This window comes from Gorilla gorilla, chromosome 7 (genome assembly GCF_029281585.2).
Source record: "Gorilla gorilla gorilla isolate KB3781 chromosome 7, NHGRI_mGorGor1-v2.1_pri, whole genome shotgun sequence".
Lineage (NCBI taxonomy): Eukaryota > Metazoa > Chordata > Mammalia > Primates > Hominidae > Gorilla > Gorilla gorilla.
This window is the reverse complement of record NC_073231.2, coordinates 153451100-153475600: the sequence shown is the minus strand read 5'-3', so window position 1 is coordinate 153475600 and position 24501 is coordinate 153451100.

Sequence of the window (24501 nt, the reverse complement as noted above, 5' to 3'; positions counted from 1 at the left end):
TGGAAATATCTACACCGCTATCTGTATGAACATGGATATACATACACAGCCATCTGGATGAACATGGAAATATCTACACCGCTATCTGTATGAACATGGAAATATCTACACCGCTATCTGTATGAACATGGATATATCTACACAGCCATCTGGATGAACATGGAAATATCTACACCGCTATCTGTGTAAACATGCATACATCTTCACCGCAATCTGTATAAACATGGAAATATCTAAACTGCTATCTTTATGAACATGGAAATATCTACACCGCTAACTGTTTGAACAGGGAAATATATACACCGCTATCTGCATAAAAATGGAAATGTCTACACAGCTATCTGCATATACATGGAAATATCTACACAGCTATCTCTTTACACATGGAAATAACTACACCGCTATCTGTATGAACATGGAAATATGTACACCGCCATCTGTATAAACATGGAGATATCTACACCGCTACCTGTATAAACATGGAAATATCAGCACCGCTATCAGTATGAACATGGAAGTATCTACACCGCAATCTGTATGAACATGGAAATATCTTCACCGCCATCTGTATGAACATGGAAATATCTGCACCGCCATCTGTATGAACATATACATATCTACACCGCCATCTGTATTAAGATGGAGATATCTACACCGCTATCTGTATAAACATGGAAATATCTACACCGCTATGTGTATAAACATGGAAATATCTACACCGCTATCTGTATAAACATGGAAATATCTACACTGCTACCTGTATAAACATGAAAATATCAGCACCGCTATCTGTATGAACATGGAAATATCTACACCGCCATCTGTATGAACATGGAAAAACCTTCACCGCCATCTGTATGAACATGGATATATCTAGACAGCCATCTGTATGAACATGGAAATATCTTCACCGCCATCTGTATGAACATGGATATGTCTACACAGCCGTCTGGATGAACATATAAATATCTACACCGCCATCTGTATTAAGAACGAGATATCTACACCGCTATCTGTATAAACATGGAAATATCTACACCGCTATCTGTATGAACATGGAAATATCTACACCGCTACCTGTATAAACACGGAAATATGTACACCGCTACCTGTATAAACATGGAAGTATCATCAACGCTATCGGTAAGAACATGGCAATATCTACACGGCTATCTGTATGAACATGGAAATATCTACACAGCCATCTGGATGAACATGGAAATATCTACACCGCTATCTGTCTGAACATGGAAATATGTACAAAGCTAACTGAATATACATGGAAATATCTACACCGCTATCTCCAGGAACATGGAAATAACTACACCGCTATCTCTATAAATATGGAAATATCTACACCGCCATCCCTATGAACATGGAAAAACTACACCGCCATCTCTATGAACATGGAAATACATACACCGCTATCTGTATGAACATGGAAATACATACACCGCTATCTGTATGAACTTGGAAATAACTACACCGCTATGTGTATGAACATGGAAATATCTACACCGCTATCTGTATGAACATGGAAATATCTTCACCGCCATCTGTATGAACATGGATATATCTACACAGCCATCTGGATGAACATGGAAATATCTGCACCGCTATCTGTATGAACATGGAAATATCTACACCGCTATCTGTATGAACATGGATATTTCTACACAGCCATCTGGATGAACATGGAAATATCTACACCGCTATTTGTGTAAACATGCATACATCTTCACCGCTTTTTGTATAAACATGGAAATATCTACACTGCTATCTTTATGAACATGGAAATATCTACACCGCTAACTGTTTTAACAGGGAAATATATACACCGCTATCTGCATGAAAATGGAAATGTCTACACAGCTGTCTACATATACATGGAAATATCTACACAGCTATCTCTTAACACGTGGAATATAACTACACCGCTATCTGTATGAACATGGAAATATCTCCACCGCCATCTGAATGAACATATAAATATCTACACCGCCATCTGTATTAAGATGGAAATATCTACACCGCTATCTGTATAAACATGGAAATATCTACACCGCTATGTGTATAAAGATGGAAATATCTACACCGCTATATGTATAAACATGGAAATATCTACACCGCTACCTGTATAAACATGGAAATATCAGCACCGCTATCAGTATGAACATGGAAGTATCTACACCACCATCTGTATGAACATGGAAATATCTTCACCGCCATCTGTATGAACATGGAAATATCTGCACCACCATCTGTATGAACATATAAATATCTACACCACCATCTGTATTAAGATGGAGATATCTACACGCTATCTGTATAAACATGGAAATATCTACACCGCTATGTGTATAAACATGGAAATATCTACACCGCTATCTGTATAAACATGGAAATATCTACACTGCTACCTGTATAAACATGGAAATAACAGCACCGCTATCTGTATGAACATGGAAATATCTACACCGCTTCTGTATGAACATGGAAAAGTCTTCACCGCCATCTCTATGAACCTGGATATATCTACACAGCCATCTGTATGAACATGGAAATACCTTCACCGCCATCTGTATGAACATGGATATGTCTACACAGCCGTCTGGATGAACATGGAAATATCTACACCGCTATCTGTATGAACATGGAAATATCTACACCGCTCTCTGTGTAAACATGCATACATCTTCACCGCTATCTGTATAAACATGGAAATATCCACACCGCTATCTGCATGAACATGGAAATATCTACACCGCTATCTGTTTGAACATGGAAATATCTACACCGCTATCTGCATGAAAATGGAAATATCTACACAGCTATCTGCATATACATGGAAATATCTACACAGCTATCTCTTTGCACATGGAAATAACTACACCGCTATCTCTATAAACATGGAAATATCTACACCACCATCTGTATGAACATGGAAATATCTGCACCGCCATCTGTATGAACATATAAATATCTACACCGCCATCTGTATTAAGAAGGAGATATCTACACCGCTATCTGTATAAACATGGAAATAGCTACACCGCTATCTGTATGAACATGGAAATATCTACACCGCTACCTGTATAAACACGGAAATATGTACACCGCTACCTGTATAAACATGGAAGTATCAGCACCGCTATCGGTATGAACATGGCAATATCTACACGGCTATCTGTATGAACATGGAAATATCTACACCGCTATCTGTATGAACATGGAAATATCTACACCACTATCTGTATGAACATGGAAATAGCTACTCAGCCCTCTGGATGAACATGGAAATATCTTCAGTGCTATCTGTATGAACATGGATATATCTACACAGCCATCTGGATGAACATGGAAATATCTACACCGCGATCTGTATGAACATGGAAATACATACACCGCTATCTGTATGAAAATGGAAATATCTACTCCGCTATCTGTATGAACATGGAAATATCTACAACGCTATCTGTATGAACATGGAAATATCTTCACCGCCATCTGTATGAACATGCATATATCTACACAGCCATCTGGATGAACATGGAAATATCTGCACCGCTATCTGTATGAACATGCAAATATCTACACCGCTATCTGTATGAACATGGATATATCTACACAGCCATCTGGATGAACATGGAAATATCTACACCGCTATCTGTGTAAACATGCATACATCTTCACCGCTATCTTTATAAACAAGGAAATATCTACACTGCTATCTTTATGAACATGGAAATATCTACACCACTAACTGTTTGAACAGGGAAATATATACACCGCTATCTGCATGAAAATGGAAATGTCTACACAGCTATCTGCATATACATGGAAATATCTATACAGCTATCTCTTTACACATGGAAATAACTACACCGCTATCTGTATGAACAAGGAAATATCTACACCGCCATCTGTATGAACATGGAAATATCTGCACCGCCATCTGAATGAACATATAAATATCTACACCGCCATCTGTATTAAGATGGAGATATCTACACTGCTATGTGTATAAACATGGAAATATCTACACCGCTATGTGTATAAACATGGAAATATCTACACCGCTATCTGTATAAACATGGAAATATCTACACCGCTACCTGTATAAACATGGAAATATCAGCACCGCTATCAGTATGAACATGGAAGTATCTACACCGCCATCTGTATGAACATGGAAATATCTTCACCGCCATCTGTATGAACAAGGAAATATCTGCACCGCCATCTGTATGAACATATAAATATCTACACCGCCATCTGTATTAAGATGGAGATATCTACACCGCTATCTGTGTAAACATGGAAATATCTACACCGCTATGTGTATAAACATGGAAGTATCTACACTACTATCTGTATAAACATGGAAATATCGACACTGCTACCTGTATAAACATGGAAATATCAGCACCGCTATCTGTATGGACATGGAAATATCTATACCGCCATCTGTATGAACATGGAAAAATCTTCACCGCCATCTTTATCAACATGGATAAATCTACACAGCTTCTGTATAAGCATGGAAACATCTTCACCGCCATCTGTATGAACATGGATATGTCTACACAGCCGTCTGGATGAACATGGAAAAATCTTAACCGCCATCTGTATCAACATGGATAAATCTACACAGCTTCTGTATAAGCATGGAAACATCTTCACCGCCATCTGTATGAACATGGACATGTCTACACAGCCGTCTGGATGAACATGGAAATATCTACACCGCTATCTGTATGAACATGGAAATATCTACACCGCTATCTGTGTAAGCATGCATACATCTTCACCGCTATCTGTATAAACATGGAAATATCCACACCGCTATCTGTATGAACATGGAAATATCTACACCGCTATCTGTTTGAACATGGAAATATCTACACCGCTATCTGCATGGAAATGGAAATATCTACACAGCTATCTGTATATACATGGAAATATCTACCCAGCTATCTCTTTGCACATGGAAATAACTACACCGCTATCTCTATAAACATGGAAATATCTACACCACCATCTGTATGAACATGGAAGTATCTGCACCGCCGTCTGTATGAACATATAAATATCTACACCGCCATCTGTATTAAGAAGGAGATATCTACACCGCTATCTGTATAAACATGGAAATATCTACACCGCTATCTGTATGAACATGGAAATATCTACACCGCTACCTGTATAAACACGGAAATATGTACACCGCTACCTGTATTAACATGGAAGTATCAGCACCGCTATCGGTATGAACATGGCAATATCTACACGGCTATCTGTATGAACACGGAAATATCTACACCGCTATCTGTATGAACATGGAAATATCTACACCACTATCTGTATGAACATGGAAATAGCTACACAGCCATCTGGATGAACATGGAAATATCTACACCGCTATCTGTATGAACATGGATATATCTACACAGCCATCTGGATGAACATGGAAATATCTACACTGCTATCTGTATGAACATGGAAATACATACACCGCTATCTGTATGAACATGGAAATATCTACACCGCTATCTATATGAACATGGAAATATCTACACCGCGATCTGTATGAACATGGAAATATCTTCACCGCCATCTGTATGAACATGGATATATCTACACAGCCATCTGGATGAACATGGAAATATCTGCACCGCTATCTGTATGAACATGGAAATATCTACACCGCTATCTGTATGAACATGGATATATCTACTCAGCCATCTGGATGAACATGGAAATATATACACCGCTATCTGTGTAAACATGCATACATCTTCACCGCTATCTGCATAAACATGGAATTATCTACACCGCTGTCTTTATGAACATGGAAATATCTGCACCGCTAACTGTTTGAACAGGGAAATATATACACCGCTATCTGCATGTAAATGGAAATGTCTACACAGCTATCTGCATATACATGGAAATATCTACACATCTATCTCTTTACACATGGAAATAACTACACTGCTATCTGTATGAACATGGAAATATCTACACTGCTATCTTTATGAACATGGAAATACCTACACCGCTAACTGTTTGAACAGGGAAATATATACACTGCTGTCTGCATGAAAATGGAAATGTCTACACAGCTATCTGCATATACATGGAAATATCTACACAGCTATCTCTTTACACATGGAAATAACTACACCGCTATCTGTATGAACATGGAAATATCTACACCGCCATCTGTATGAACATGGAAATATCTGCACCGCCATCTGAATGAACATATAAATATCTACACCGCCATCTGTATTAAGATGGAGATATCTACACTGCTATGTGTATAAACAAGGAAATATCTACACGGCTATGTATATAAACATGGAAATATCTACACCGCTATCTGTATAAACATGGAAATATCTACACCGCTACCTGTATAAACATGGAAATATCAGCACCGCTATCAGTATGAACATGGAAGTATCTTCACCGCCATCTGTATGAACATGGAAATATCTTCAACGCCATCTGTATGAACATGGAAATATCTGCACCGCCATCTGTATGAACATATAAATATCTACACCGCCATCTGTATTAAGATGGAGATATCTACACCGCTATCTGTATAAACATGGAAATATCTACACCGCTATGTGTATAAACATGGAAATATCTACACCACTATCTGTATAAACATGGAAATATCGACACTGCTACCTGTATAAACATGGAAATATCAGCTCGTTATCTGTATGGACATGAAAATATCTACACCGCTATCTGTGTAAACATGCATACATCTTCACCGCTATCTGTGTAAACATGCATACATCTTCACCGCTATCTGTATAAACATGGAAATATCTACACTGCTACCTGTATAAACATGGAAATATCAGCACCGCTATCTGTATGAACATGGAAATATCTACATCGGAATCTGTATGAACATGGAAAAAACTTCACCGCCATCTGTATGAACATGGATATATCTACACAGCCATCTGTATGAACATGGAAATATCTTCACCGCCTTCTGTATGAAAATGGATATGTCTACACAGCCGTCTGGATGAACATGGAAATATCTACACCGCTATCTGTATGAACATGGAAATATCTACACCGCTATCTGTGTAAACATGCATACATCTTCACCGCTATCTGTATAAACATGGAAATATTCACACCGCTATCTGTATGAATATGGAAGTATCTACACCGCTATCTGTTTGAACATGGAAATATCTACACCGCTATCTGCATGAAAATGGAAATATCTACACAGCTATCTGCATATACATGGAAATATCTACACAGCTATCTCTTTGCACATGGAAATAACTACACCGCTATCTCAATAAACATGGAAATATCTACACCGCTACCTGTATAAACACGGAAATATGTACACCGCTACCTGTATAAACATGGAAGTATCAGCACCGCTATCGGTATGAACATGGCAATATCTACACAGCTATCTGTATGAACATGGAAATATCTACAACGCCATCTGTATGAACATGGAAATATCTTCACCGCCATATGTATGAACATGGATATATCTACACAGCCATCTGGATGAACATGGAAATATCTACACCGCTATCTGTATGAACATGGAAATATCTACACCGCTATCTGTATGAACATGGAAAGATCTACACAGCCATCAGGATGAACATGGAAATATCTACACCGCTATCTGTATGAACATGGAAATACATACACCGCTATCTGTATGAACATGGAAATATCTACACCGCTATCTGTATGAACATGGAAATATCTACACCGCTATCTGTATGAATATGGAAATATCTTCACCGCCATCTCTATGAACATGGATATATCTACACAGCCATGTGGATGAACATGGAAATATCTACACCGCTATCTTTATGTACATGGAAATATCTACTCCGCTAACTGTTTGAACAGGGAAATACATACACCGCTATCTGCATGAAAACGGAAATATCTACACAGCTATCTGCTTATACATGGAAATATCTACACAGCTATCTCTTTACACATGGAAATAACTACACCGCTATCTGTATGAACATGGAAATATCTACACCGCCATCTGTATGAACATGGAAATATCTGCACCGCCATCTGTATGAACATGGAAAAATCTTCACCGCCATCTGTATGAACATGGATATATCTACACAGCCATCTGTACGAACATGGAAATATCTGCACCGCCATCTGTATGAACATATAAATATCTACACCGCCATCTGTATTAACATGGAGATATCTACACCGCTATCTGTATAAACATGGAAATATCTATACCACTATGTGTATAAACATGGAAATATCTACACCGCTATCTGTATAAACATGGAAATATCTACACTGCTACCTGTATAAACATGGAAATATCAGCACCGCTATCTGTATGAACATGGAAATATCTACACCGGAATCTGTATGAACATGGAAAAATCTTCACCGCCATCTGTATGAACATGGATATATCTACACAGCCATCTGTATGAACATGGAAATATCTTCACCGCCATCTGTATGAACATGGATATGTCTACACAGCCGTCTGGATGAACATGGAAATATCTACACCGCTATCTGTAAGAACATGGAAATATCTACACCGCTATATGTGTAAACATGCATACATCTTCACCGCTATCTGTATAAACATGGAAATATCCACACCGCTATCTGTATGAATATGGAAATATCTACACCGCTCTCTGTTAGAACATGGAAATATCTACACCGCTATCTGCATGAAAATGGAAAATCTACACAGCTATCTGCATATACATGGAAATATCTGCACAGCTATCTCTTTGCACATGGAAATAACTACACCGCTACCTCTATAAACATGGAAATATCTACCCCACCATCTGTATGAACATGGAAATATCTGCACCGCCATCTTTATGAACATATAAATATCTACACCGCCATCTGTATTAAGAAGGAGATATCTACACCGCTATCTGTATAAACATGGAAATATCTACACCGCTATCTGTATGAACATGGAAATATCTACAGCGCTACCTGTATAAACACGGAAATATGTACACCGCTACCTGTATAAACATGGAAGTATCAGCACCGCTATCGGTATGAACATGGCAATATCTACACAGCTATCTGTATGAACATGGAAATATCTACAACGCCATCTGTATGAACATGGAAATATCTTCACCGCCATCTGTATGAACATGGATATATCTACACAGCCATCTGGATGAACATGGAAATATCTACACCGCTATCTGTATGAACATGGAAATATCTACACCGCTATCTGTATGAACATGGAAATATCTACACAGCCATCAGGATGAACATGGAAATATCTACACCGCTATCTGTATGAACATGGAAATACATACACCGCTGTCTGTATGAACATGGAAATATCTACACCGCTATCTGTATGAACATGGAAATATCTACACCGCTATCTGTATGAACATGGAAATATCTTCACCGCCATCTGTATGAACATGGATATATCTACACAGCCATGTGGATGAACATGGAAATATCTACACCGCTATCTTTATGTACATGGAAATATCTACACCGCTAACTGTTTGAACAGGGAAATACATACACCGCTATCTGCATGAAAACGGAAATATCTACACAGCTATCTGCTTATACTTGGAAATATGTACACAGCTATCTCTTTACACATGGAAATAACTACACCGCTATCTGTATGAAAATGGAAATATCTACACCGCCATCTGTATGAACATGGAAATATCTGCACCGCCATCTGTATGAACATGGAAAAAACTTCACCGCCATCTGTATGAACATGGATATATCTACACAGCCATCTGTATTAACATGGAAATATCTGCACCGCCATCTGTATGAACATATAAATATCTACACCGCCATCTGTATTAAGATGGAGATATCTACACCGCTATCTGTATATACATGGAAATATCTACACCGCTATGTGTATAAACATGGAAATATCTACACTGCTACCTGTATAAACATGGAAATATCAGCCCCGCTATCTGTATGAACATGGAAATATCTACACCGCCATCTGTATGAACATGGAAAAATCTTCACCGCCATCTGTATGAACATGGTTATATCTACACAGCGATCTGTATGAACATGGAAATATCTTCACCGCCATCTGTATGAACATGGATATGTCTACACAGCCGTCTGGATGAACATGGAAATATATACACCGCTGTCTGTATGAACATGAAAATATCTACAATGCTATCTGTGTAAACATGCATACATCTTCACCGCTATCTGTAAAAACATGGAAATATCCACACCGCTATCTGTATGAACATGGAAATATCTACACCGCTATCTGTTTGAACATGGAAATATCTACACCGCTATCTGCATGAAAATGGAAATATCTACAAAGCTATCTGCATATACATGGAAATATCTACACAGCCATCTCTTTGCACATGGAAATAACTACACCTCTATCTCTATAAACATGGAAATATCTACACCACCATCTGTATGAACATGGAAATATCTGCACTGCCATCTGTATGAACATATAAATATCTACACCGCCATCTGTATTAAGAAGGAGATATCTACACCGCTATCTGTATGAACATGGAAATATCTACACCGCTACCTGTATAAACACGGAAATATGTACACCGCTACCTGTATAAACATGGAAGTATCAGCAGCGCTATCGGTATGAACATGGCAATATCTACACGGCTATCTGTATGAACATGGAAATATCTACACCGCTGTCTGTATGAACATGGAAATATCTACACCACTATCTGTATGAACATGGAAATAGCTACACAGCCATCTGGATGAACATGGAAATATCTACACAGCCATCTGTATTAACATGGAAATATCTACACCCCTATCTGTATGAACATGGAAATATCTACACCGTTCTCTGTATGAACATGGAAATATCTTCACCGCCATCTGTATGAACATGGAAATATCTACACCGCCATCTGTATGAACATATAAATACACCGCCATCTGTATTAAGAAGGAAATATCTAAACCGCTATCTGTATAAACATGGAAATTCCTACACCGCTGCCTGTATAAACATGGAAATATCAGCACCGCTATCTGTATGAACATGGAAATATCTACACCGCTATCTGTAGGAACATGGAAATAGCTACACCGCTGCCTGTATAAACATGGAAATATCAGCACCGCTATCTGTATGAACATGGAAATATCTACACCACTATCTGTATGAACATGGATATATCTACACAGCCATCTGGATGAACACGGGAATATCTACACCACTATCTGTATGAACATGGAAATATCTACACCGCTATCTGTGTAAACATGCATACATCTTCACCGCTATCTGTATAAACATGGAAATATCTACACCGCTATCTGTATGAACATGGAAATATCTACACCGCTATCTGTATGAACATGGAAATATCTACACCGCTATCTGTTCGAACATAGAAATATCTTCACCGCTATCTGCAAGAAAATGGAAATATCTACACTGCTATCGACATATACATGGAAATATCTACAAAGCTATCTCTTTACACATGGAAATAACTACACCGCTATCTCTATAAACACGGAAATATCTACACCGCCACCTGTATGAACATGGAAATATCTGCACCGCCATCTGTATAAACATATAAATATCTACACCGCCATCTGTATTATGATGGAGATATCTACACCGCTATCTGCATAAACTTGGAAATATCTACACCGCTATCTGTATAAACATGGAAATACCTACACCGCTATCTGTATAAACATGGAAATATCAGCACCGCTCTCTGTATGAACATGGAAATATCAGCTCCTCTATCTGTATGAACATGGAAGTATCTACACCGCCATCTGTTTGAACATGGAAATATCTATACCGCTATCTGCATGAAAATGGAAATACATACACAGCTATCTGCATATAAATGGAAATATCTACACAGCTATCTCTTTGCACATGGAAATAACTACACCGCTATCTGTATGAACATGGAAATATCTTCACGGCCATCTGTAGGAACATGGATATATCTACACAGCCATCTGGATGAACATGGAAATATCTACACCGCTATCTGTATGAACATGGAAATATCTACACCGCTATCTGTGTAAACATGCATACATCTTCACCGCTATCTGTATAAACATGGAAATATCTACACTGCTATCTGTATGAATATGGAAATATCTGCACCGCTATCTGTAAGAACATGGAAATATCTACACCGCTATCTGTTTGAACATGGAAATACCTACACCGCTATCTGCATGAAAATGGAAATATCTACACTGCTATCTGCATATACATGGAAATATCTACACAGCTATCTACGCATGGAAATAACTACACCGCTATCTGTATGAACATGGAAATATCTACACCGCCATCTGTATGAACATGGAAATATCTGCACCGCCATCTGTATGAACATATAAATATCTACACCGCCATCTGTATTAAGATGGAGATAACTACACCGCTATCTGTATAAACATGGAAATATCTACACCGCTATCTGTATAAACATGGAAATATCTACACCGCTATCTGTATAAACATGGAAATATCTACACCGCTACCTGTATAAACATGGAAATATCAGCACCGCTATCTGTATGAACATGGAAATATCTACACTGCTATCTGTATGAACATGGATATATCTACACAGCCCTCTGGATGAACATGGAAATATCCACACCGCTATCTGTGTAAACATGCATACATCTTCCCCGCTATCTGTATAAACATGGAAATATCTACACCGCTATCTGTTTGAAGATGGAAATATATACACTGATATCTGCACGAAAATGGAAATATCTACACAGCTATCTGCATATAGATGGAAATATCTACACAGCTATCCCTTTACACATGGAAATAACTACACCGCTATCTGTATGAACATGGAAATGTCTACACCGCCATCTGTATGAACATGTAAATATCTCCACCGCCATCTGTATGAACATATAAATATCTACACCGCCATCTCTATTAAGATGGAGATATCTACTCCGCTATCTGAATAAACATGGAAATATCTACACCGCTATCTGTATAAACATGGAAATATCTACACCGCTATCTGTATAAACATGGAAATATCTACACCGCTACCTGTATAAACATGGAAATATCAGCACCGCTATCTTTATGAACCTGGAAATATCTACACCGCTATCTGTATGAACATGGAAATATCTACACCGCTATCTGTATGAACATGGAAATATATACAAAGCTATCTGAAAGAACATGGAAATATCTACACCGCTATCTGTTTGAACATGTAAATATCTACACCGCTATCTGCATGAAAATGGAAATATCTACACAGCTATCTGAATATACATGGAAATATCTACACAGCTATCTCTTTACACATGGAAATAACTACACCGCTCTATCTATAAACATGGAAATATCTACACCACCATCTGTATGAACATGGAAATATCTGCACCGCCATCTGTTTGAACATATAAATATCTACACCGCCATCTGTATTAAGAAGGAAATATCTAAACCGCTATCTTTATAAACATGGAAATATCAGCACCGCTCTCTGTATGAAAATGGAAATATCTACACCGCTATCTGTATGAACATGGAAATATCTACACTGCTATCTGTATGAACATGAAAATAGCTACACCGTTATGTGTATGAAAATGGAAATAGCTACACCGCTATCTGTATGAACATGGAAATATCTACACCGATATCTGTATGAACATGGATATATCTACACAGCCATCTGGATGAACATGGAAATATGTACACCGCTATCAGTATGAACATGGAAATATCTTCTCCGCTATCTGTATGAACATGGATATATCTACACAGCCATCTGGATGAACATGGAAATATCTACACCGCTATCTGTGTAAACATGCATACATCTTCACCACTAACTGTATAAACATGGAAATATCTGCACCGCTATCGGTATGAACATGGAAATATCTACACCGCTATCTGTTTGGACATGGAAATATCTACACCGCTATCTGCATGAAAATGGAAATATCTACACTGCTATCTGCATATACATTTAAATATCTACACAGCTATCTCTTTACACATGGAAATATCTACACCACTATCTGTATGAACATGGAAATAACTACACCGCCCTCCGTATGAACATGGAAATATCTGCACCGCCATCTGTATGAACATATAAATATCTACACGGCCATCTGTATTAAGATGGAGATATCTACACTGCTATCTGTATAAACATGGAAATATCTACACCGCCATCTGTATGAACATATAAATACACCGCCATCTGTATTAAGAAGGAAATATCTAAACTGCTATCTGTATAAACATGGAAATTCCTACACCGCTGCCTGTATAAACATGGAAATATCAGCACCGCTATCTGTATGAACATGGAAATATCTACACCGCTATCTGTAGGAACATGGAAATAGCTACACCGCTGCCTGTATAAACATGGAAATATCAGCACCGCTATGTGTATGAACATGGAAATATCTACACCACTATCTGTATGAACATGGATATATCTACACAGCCATCTGGATGAACACGGAAATATCTACACCACTATCTGTATGAACATGGAAATATCTACACCGCTATCTGTGTAAACATGCATACATCTTCACCGCTATCTGTATAAACATGGAAATATCTACACCGCTATCTGTATGAACATGGAAATATCTACACCGCTATCTGTATGAACATGGAAATATCTACACCGCTATCTGTTCGAACATAGAAATATCTTCACCGCTATCTGCAAGAAAATGGAAATATCTACACTGCTATCTGCATATACATGGAAATATCTACACAGCTATATCTTTACACATGGAAATAACTACACCGCTATCTGTATGAACATGGAAATATCCACACCGCCATCTGTATGAACATGGAAATATCTGCACCGCCATCTGTATGAACATATAAATATCTACACCGCCATCTGTATTAAGATGGAGATATCTACACGGCTATCTGTATAAACATGGAAATATCTATACCGCTATCTGTATAAACATGGAAATATCTACACCGCTATCTGTATAAACATGGAAATATCTACACCGCTACCAGTATAAACATGGAAATATCAGCACCGCTATCTGTATCAACATGAAAATATCTACACCACTATCTGTATGAACATGGAAATATCTACACCGCTATCTGTATGAACATGGAAATATCTACACCGCTATCTGTATGAATATGGAAATATCTACACCGCTATCTGTTTGAACATGTAAATATCTACACCGCTATCTGCATGAAAATGAAATATCTACACAGCTATCTGAATATACATGGAAATATCTACACAGCTATCTCTTTACACATGGAAATAACTACACCGCTATATCTATAAACATGGAAATATCTACACCACCATCTGTATGAACATGGAAATATCTGCACCGCCATCTGTTTGAACATATAAATATCTACACCGCCATCTGTATTAAGAAGGAAATATCTAAACCGCTATCTGTATAAACATGGAAATATCAGCACCGCTCTCTGTATGAAAATGGAAATATCTACACTGCTATCTGTATGAACATGAAAATAGCTACACCGTTATGTGTAGGAAAATGGAAATAGCTACACCGCTATCTGTATGAACATGGAAATATCTACACCGATATCTGTATGAACATGGATATATCTACACAGCCATCTGGATGAGCATGGAAATATGTACACCGCTATCAGTATGAACATGGAAATATCTTCTCCGCTATCTGTATGAACATGGATATATCTATACAGCCATCTGGATGAACATGGAAATATCTACACCGCTATCTGTGTAAACATGCATACATCTTCACCACTAACTGTATAAACATGGAAATATCTGCACCGCTATCGGTATGAACATGGAAATATCTACACCGCTATCTGTTTGGACATGGAAATATCTACACCGCTATCTGCATGAAAATGGAAATATCTACACTGCTATCTGCATATACATTTAAATATCTACACAGCTATCTCTTTACACATGGAAATAACTACACCACTATCTGTATGAACATGGAAATAACTACACCGCCATCTGTATGAACATGGAAATATCTGCACCGCCATCTGTATGAACATATAAATATCTACACGGCCATCTGTATTAAGATGGAGATATCTACACTGCTATCTGTATAAACATGGAAATATCTACACCGCCATCTGTATGAACATATAAATACACCACCATCTGTATTAAGAAGGAAATATCTAAACCGCTATCTGTATAAACATGGAAATTTCTACACCGCTGCCTGTATAAACATGGAAATATCAGCACCGCTATCTGTATGAACATGGAAATATCTACACCGCTATCTGTAGGAACATGGAAATAGCTACACCGCTGCCTGTATAAACATGGAAATATCAGCACCGCTATCTGTATGAACATGGAAATATATACACCACTATCTGTATGAACATGGATATATCTACACAGCCATCTGGATGAACACGGAAATATCTACACCGCTATCTGTTCGAACATAGAAATATCTTCACCGCTATCTGCAAGAAAATGGAAATATCTACACTGCTATCTGCATATACATGGAAATATCTACACAGCTATATCTTTACACATGGAAATAACTACACCGCTATCTGTATGAACATGGAAATATCCACACCGCCATCTGTATGAACATGGAAATATCTGCACCGCCATCTGTATGAACATATAAATATCTACACCGCCATCTGTATTAAGATGGAGATATCTACACCGCTATCTGAATAAACATGGAAATATCTAAACCGCTATCTGTACGAACATGGAAATATCTAAACCGCTATCTGCATGAAAATAGAAATATCTACACAGCTATCGACATATACATGGAAATATCTACAAAGCTATCTCTTTACACATGGAAATAACTACACCGCTATCTCTATAAACACGGAAATATCTACACCGCCACCTGTATGAACATGGAAATATCTGCACCGCCATCTGTATAAACATATAAATATCTACACCGCCATCTGTATTATGATGGAGATATCTACACTGCTATCTGTATAAACATGGAAATACCTACACCGCTATCTGTATAAACATGGAAATATCAGCACTGCTCTCTGTATGAACATGGAAATATCAGCCCCTCTATCTGTATGAACATGGAAGTATCTACACCGCCATCTGTTTGAACATGGAAATATTTATACCGCTATCTGCATGAAAATGGAAGTACATACACAGCTATCTGCATATAAATGGAAATATCTACACAGCTATCTCTTTACACATGGAAATAACTACACCGCTATCTGTATGAACATGGAAATATCTTCACGGCCATCTGTAGGAACATGGATATATCTACACAGCCATCTGGATGAACATGGAAATATCTACACCGCTATCTTTTTGAACATGGAAATATCTACACCGCTATTTGTGTAAACATGCATACATCTTCACCGCTATCTCTATAAACATGGAAATATCTACACTGCTATCTGTATGAACATGGAAATATCTACACCGCTATCTGTTTGAACATGGAAATATCTACACCGCTATCTGCATGAAAATGGAAATATCTACAAAGCTATCTGCATATACATGGAAACATCTACACAGCTATCTCTTTACACATGGAAATAACTAGACCGCTAAATCTATAAACATGGAAATATCTACACCGCCATCTGTATGAACATGGAAATATCTGCACCACCATCTGTATGAACATATAAATATCTACACCGCCATCTGTATTAAGAAGGAAATATCTAAACCGCTATCTGTATGAACATTGAAATATCTACACCGCTATCTGTATGAACATGGAAATATCTACTCCGCTATCTGTGTAAACATGCATATGTCTTCACCGCTATCTGTATAAACATGGAAATATCTACACCGCTATCTGTATGAACATGGAAATATCTACACCGCTATCTGTACGAACATGGAAATATCTAAACCGCTATCTGCATGAAAATAGAAATATGCAAACAGCTATCTGCATACACATGGAAATATCTACAAAGCTATCTCTTTACACATGGAAATAACTACACCGCTATCTCTATAAACACGGAAATATCTACACTGCCATCTGTATGAACATGGAAATATCTGCACCGCCATCTGTATAAACATAAAAATATCTACACCGCCATCAGTATTTAGATGGAGATATCTACACCGCTATCTGTATATACTTGGAAATATCTACACCGCTATCTGTATAAACATGGAAATACCTACACCGCTATCTGTATAAACATGGAAATACCTACACCGCTACCTGTATAAACATGGAAATATCAGCACCGCTATCTGTATGAACATGGAAATATCTACACCGCTATCTCTATGAACATGGAAATATCTACACCGCTATCAGTATGAACATGGAAATAGCTACACTGCTATCTGTGTAAACATGCATACATCTTCACCGCAATCTGTATAAGCATGGAAATATCAACACCGCTATCTGTATGAACGTGGAAATATCTACACCGCTATCTGTTTGAACATGGAAATATCTAAACCGCTATCTGCATGAAAATGGAAATATCTACACAGCTATCTGCATATACATGGAAATATCTACACATCTATCTCTTCACACATGTAAATAACTACACCGCTATCTGTATGAACATGGAAATATCAGCCCCTCTATCTGTATGAACATGGAAGTATCTACACCGCTATCTCTATGAACATGGAAATATCTGCACCGCTATCTGTTTGAACATGGAAATATCTAAACCGCTATCTGCATGAAAATGGAAATATATAAACAGCTATCTGCATATACATGGAAATATCTACACAGCCATCTCTTTACACATGGAAATAACTACACCGCTATCTGTATGAACATGGAAATATCTTCACCGCCATCTGTAGGAACATGGATATATCTACACAGCCATCTGGATGAACATGGAAATATCTACACCGCTATCTGTATGAACATGGAAATATCTACACCGCTATCTGTGTAAACATGCATACATCTTCACCGCTATCTGTATAAACATGGAAATATCTACACTGCTATCTGTATGAACATGGAAATACCTACACCGCTAGCTGTTTGAACATGGAAATATCTACTCCGCTATCTGCATGAAAATGGAAATATCTACACAGCGATCTGCATATACATGGAAATATCTACAAAGCTATCTCTTTACACGTGGAAATAAGTACAGCGCTATCTCTATAAACATGGAAATAGCTACACCGCCATCTGTATGAACATGGAAATATCTGCACCGCCATCTGTATGAACATATAAATATCTACACCGCCGTCTATGTTAAAATGGAGATATCTACACCGCTATCTGTATAAACTTGGAAATATCTACCCTGCTATCTCTATGAACATGGAAATTTCTACACCGCTATCTGTATGAACGTGGAAATAGCTACACCGCTATCTGTATGAACATGGAAATATCTACACCACTACCTGTATGAACATGGAAATATCTACACCGCTATTTGTATGAACATGGATATATCTACACAGCCATCTGGATGAACACGGAAATATCTACACCACTATCTGTATGAACATGGAAATATCTACACCGCTATCTGTACGAACATGGAAATATCTAAACCGCTATCTGCATGAAAATAGAAATATGTAAACAGCTATCTGCATACACATGGAAATATCTACAAAGCTATCTCTTTACACATGGAAATAACTACACCGCTATCTCTATAAACACGGAAATATCTACACTGCCATCTGTATGAACATGGAAATATCTGCACCGCCATCTGTATAAACATATAAATATCTACACCGCCATCAGTATTTAGATGGAGATATCTACACCGCTATCTGTATATACTTGGAAATATCTACACCGCTATCTGTATAAACATGGAAATACCTACACCGCTATCTGTATAAACATGGAAATACCTACACCGCTACCTGTATAAACATGGAAATATCAGCACCGCTATCTGTATGAACATGGAAATATCTACACCGCTATCTCTATGAACATGGAAATATCTACACCGCTATCAGTATGAACATGGAAATAGCTACACTGCTATCTGTGTAAACATGCATACATCTTCACCGCAATCTGTATAAGCATGGAAATATCAACACCGCTATCTGTATGAACGTGGAAATATCTACACCGCTATCTGTTTGAACATGGAAATATCTAAACCGCTATCTGCATGAAAATGGAAATATCTACACAGCTATCTGCATATACATGGAAATATCTACACATCTATCTCTTCACACATGTAAATAACTACACCGCTATCTGTATGAACATGGAAATATCAGCCCCTCTATCTGTATGAACATGGAAGTATCTACACCGCTATCTCTATGAACATGGAAATATCTGCACCGCTATCTGTTTGAACATGGAAATATCTAAACCGCTATCTGCATGAAAATGGAAATATATAAACAGCTATCTGCATATACATGGAAATATCTACACAGCCATCTCTTTACACATGGAAATAACTACACCGCTATCTGTATGAACATGGAAATATCTTCACCGCCATCTGTAGGAACATGGATATATCTACACAGCCATCTGGATGAACATGGAAATATCTACACCGCTATCTGTATGAACATGGAAATATCTACACGGCTATCTGTGTAAACATGCATACATCTTCACCGCTATCTGTATAAACATGGAAATATCTACACTGCTATCTGTATGAACATGGAAATACCTACACCGCTAGCTGTTTGAACATGGAAATATCTACTCCGCTATCTCCATGAAAATGGAAATATCTACACAGCGATCTGCATATACATGGAAATATCTACAAAGCTATCTCTTTACACGTGGAAATAAGTACAGCGCTATCTCTATAAACATGGAAATAGCTACACCGCCATCTGTATGAACATGGAAATATCTGCACCGCCTTCTGTATGAACATATAAATATCTACACCGCCGTCTATGTTAAAATGGAGATATCTACACCGCTATATGTATAAACTTGGAAATATCTACCCTGCTATCTCTATGAACATGGAAATTTCTACACCGCTATCTGTATGAACGTGGAAATAGCTACACCGCTATCTGTATGAACATGGAAATATCTACACCACTACCTGTATGAACATGGAAATATCTACACCGCTATTTGTATGAACATGGATATATCTACACAGCCATCTGGATGAACACGGAAATATCTACACCACTATCTGTATGAACATGGAAATATCTACACCGCTATCTGTGTAAATATGCATACATCATCACCGCAATCTGTATAATCATGGTAATATCTTCACCGATCTCTGTTTGAACATGGAAATATCTACACCGCTATCTGTTTGAACATGGAAATATCTACACCGCTATCTGCATGAAAATGGAAATATCTACACAGCTATCTGCATATACATGGAAATATCCACACAGCTATCTCTTTACACATGGAAATAACTACACCGCTATCTGTATGAACATGGAAATATCTGCACCGCCATCTGTATGAACATATAAATATCTACACCGCCATCTGTATTAAGAAGGAAATATCTAAACCGCTATCTGTATGAACATGGAAATATCTACACCGCTATCTGTATGAACATGGATATATCTACACAGCCATCTGGATGAACATGGAAATATCTACACCGCTATCTGTATGAACATGGAAATATCTACACCGCTATCGGTATGAACTTGGATATATCTTCACAGCCATCTGGATGAACATGGAAATATCTACACCGCTATCTGTGTAAACATGCATACATCTTCACCGCTATCTGTATAAACATGGAAATATCTACACTGCTATCTGTATGAACATGGAAATATCTGCACCGCTATCTGTATGAGCATGGAAATATCTACACCGCTATCTGTTTGAAGATGGAAATATCTACACCGCTATCTGCATGAAAATGGAAATATCTACACTGCTATCTGCATATACATGGAAATATCTACACAGCTATCTCTTTACACATGGAAATAACTACACCGCTATCTGTATGAACATAGAAATATCTAAACCGCCATCTGTATGAACATGGAAATATCTGCACCGCCATCTGTATGAACATATAAATATCTACACCGCCATCTGTATTAAGATGGAGATATCTACACCGCTATCTGTATAAACATGGAAATAGCTACACCGCTATCTGTATAAACATGGAAATATCTACACCGCTATCTGTATAAACATAGAAATATCTACACCGCTACCTGTATAAACATGGAAATATCAGCACCGCTATCTGTATGAACATGGAAATATCTACACTGCTATCTGTATGAACATGGAAATATCTACAACGCTGTCTGTATGAACATGGATATATCTACACAGCCCTCTGGATGAACATGGAAATATCCACACCGATATCTGTGTAAACATGAATACATCTTCACCGCTATCTGTATAAACATGGAAATATCTACACCGCTATCTGTAAGAACATGGAAATATCTACACCGCCATCTGTTTGAAGATGGAAATATATACACCGCTATCTGCATGAAAATGGAAATATCTACACAGCTATCTGCATATAGATGGAAATATCTACACAGCTATCTCTTTACACATGGAAATATCTACACCGCTATCTGTATGAACATGCAAATATCTACACCGCCATCTGTATGAACATGGAAATATCTGCACCGCCATCTGTATGAAAATATAAATATCTACACCGCCATCTCTATTAAGATGGAGATATCTACACCGCTATCTGAATAAACATGGAAATATCTACACCGCTATCTGTATAAACATGGACATATCTACACCGCTATCTGTATAAACATGGAAATATCTACACCGCTACCTGTATAAACACGGAAATATCAGCACCGCTATCTGTATAAACCTGGAAATATCTACACCGCTATCTGTATGAACATGGAAATATCTACACCGCTATCTGTATGAACATGGAAATATCTACAAAGCTATCTGAATGAACATGGAAATATCTACACCGCTATCTGTTTGAACATGTAAATATCTACACCGCTATCTGCATGAAAATGGAAATATCTACAAAGCTATCTGCATATACATGGAAATATCTACACAGCTATCTCTTTACACATGGAAATAACTACACCGCTATATCTATAAACATGGAAATATCTACACCACCATCTGTATGAACATGGAAATATCTGCACCGCCATCTGTTTGAACATATAAATATCTACACCGCCATCTGTATTAAGAAGGAAATATCTAAACCGCTATCTGTATAAAGATGGAAATATCAGCACCGCTCTCTGTATGAACATGGAAATATCTACACCGCTATCTGTATGAACATGGAAATATCTACACTGCTATCTGTATGAACATGGAAATAGCTACACCGTTATGTGTATGAAAATGGAAATAGCTACACCGCTATCTGTATGAACATGGAAATATCTACACCGCTATCTGTATGAACATGGATATATCTACACAGCCATCTGGATGAACATGGAAATATCTACACCGCTATCTGTATGAACATGGAAATACCTACACCGCTATCTGTATGAACATGGATATATCTACACAGCCATCTGGATGAACATGGAAATATCTACACCGCTATTTGTGTAAACATGCATACATCTTCACCACTATCTGTATAAACATGGAAATATCTGCACCGCTATCGGTATGAACATGGAAATATCTACACCGCTATCTGTATGAACATGGAAATACCTACACCGCTATCTGTTTGGACATGGAAATATCTACACCGCTATCTGCATGAAAATGGAAATATCTACACTGCTATCTGCATATACATTTAAATATCTACACATCTATCTCTTTACACATGGAAATAACTACACCACTACGTGTATGAACATGGAAATAACTACACCACCATCTGTATGAAAATGGAAATATCTGCACCGCAATCTGTATGAACATATAAATATCTACACCGCCATCTGTATTAAGATGGAGATATCTACACTGCTATCTGTATAAACATGGAAATATCTAAACCGCCATCTGTATGAACATATAAATACACCGCCATCTGTATTAAGAAGGAAATATATAAACCGCTATCTGTATAAACATGGAAATATCTACACCGCTGCCTGTACAAACATGGAAATATCAGCACCGCTATCAGTATGAACATGGAAATATCTACACCGCTATCTGTAGGAACATGGAAATAGCTACACCGCTGCCTGTATAAACATGGAAATATCAGCACCGCTATCTGTATGAACATGGAAATATCTACACCACTATCTGTATGAACATGGATATGTCTACACAGCCATCTGGATGAACATGGAAATATCTACACCACTATCTGTATGAACATGGAAATATCTACACCGCTATCTGTGTAAACATGCATACATCTTCACC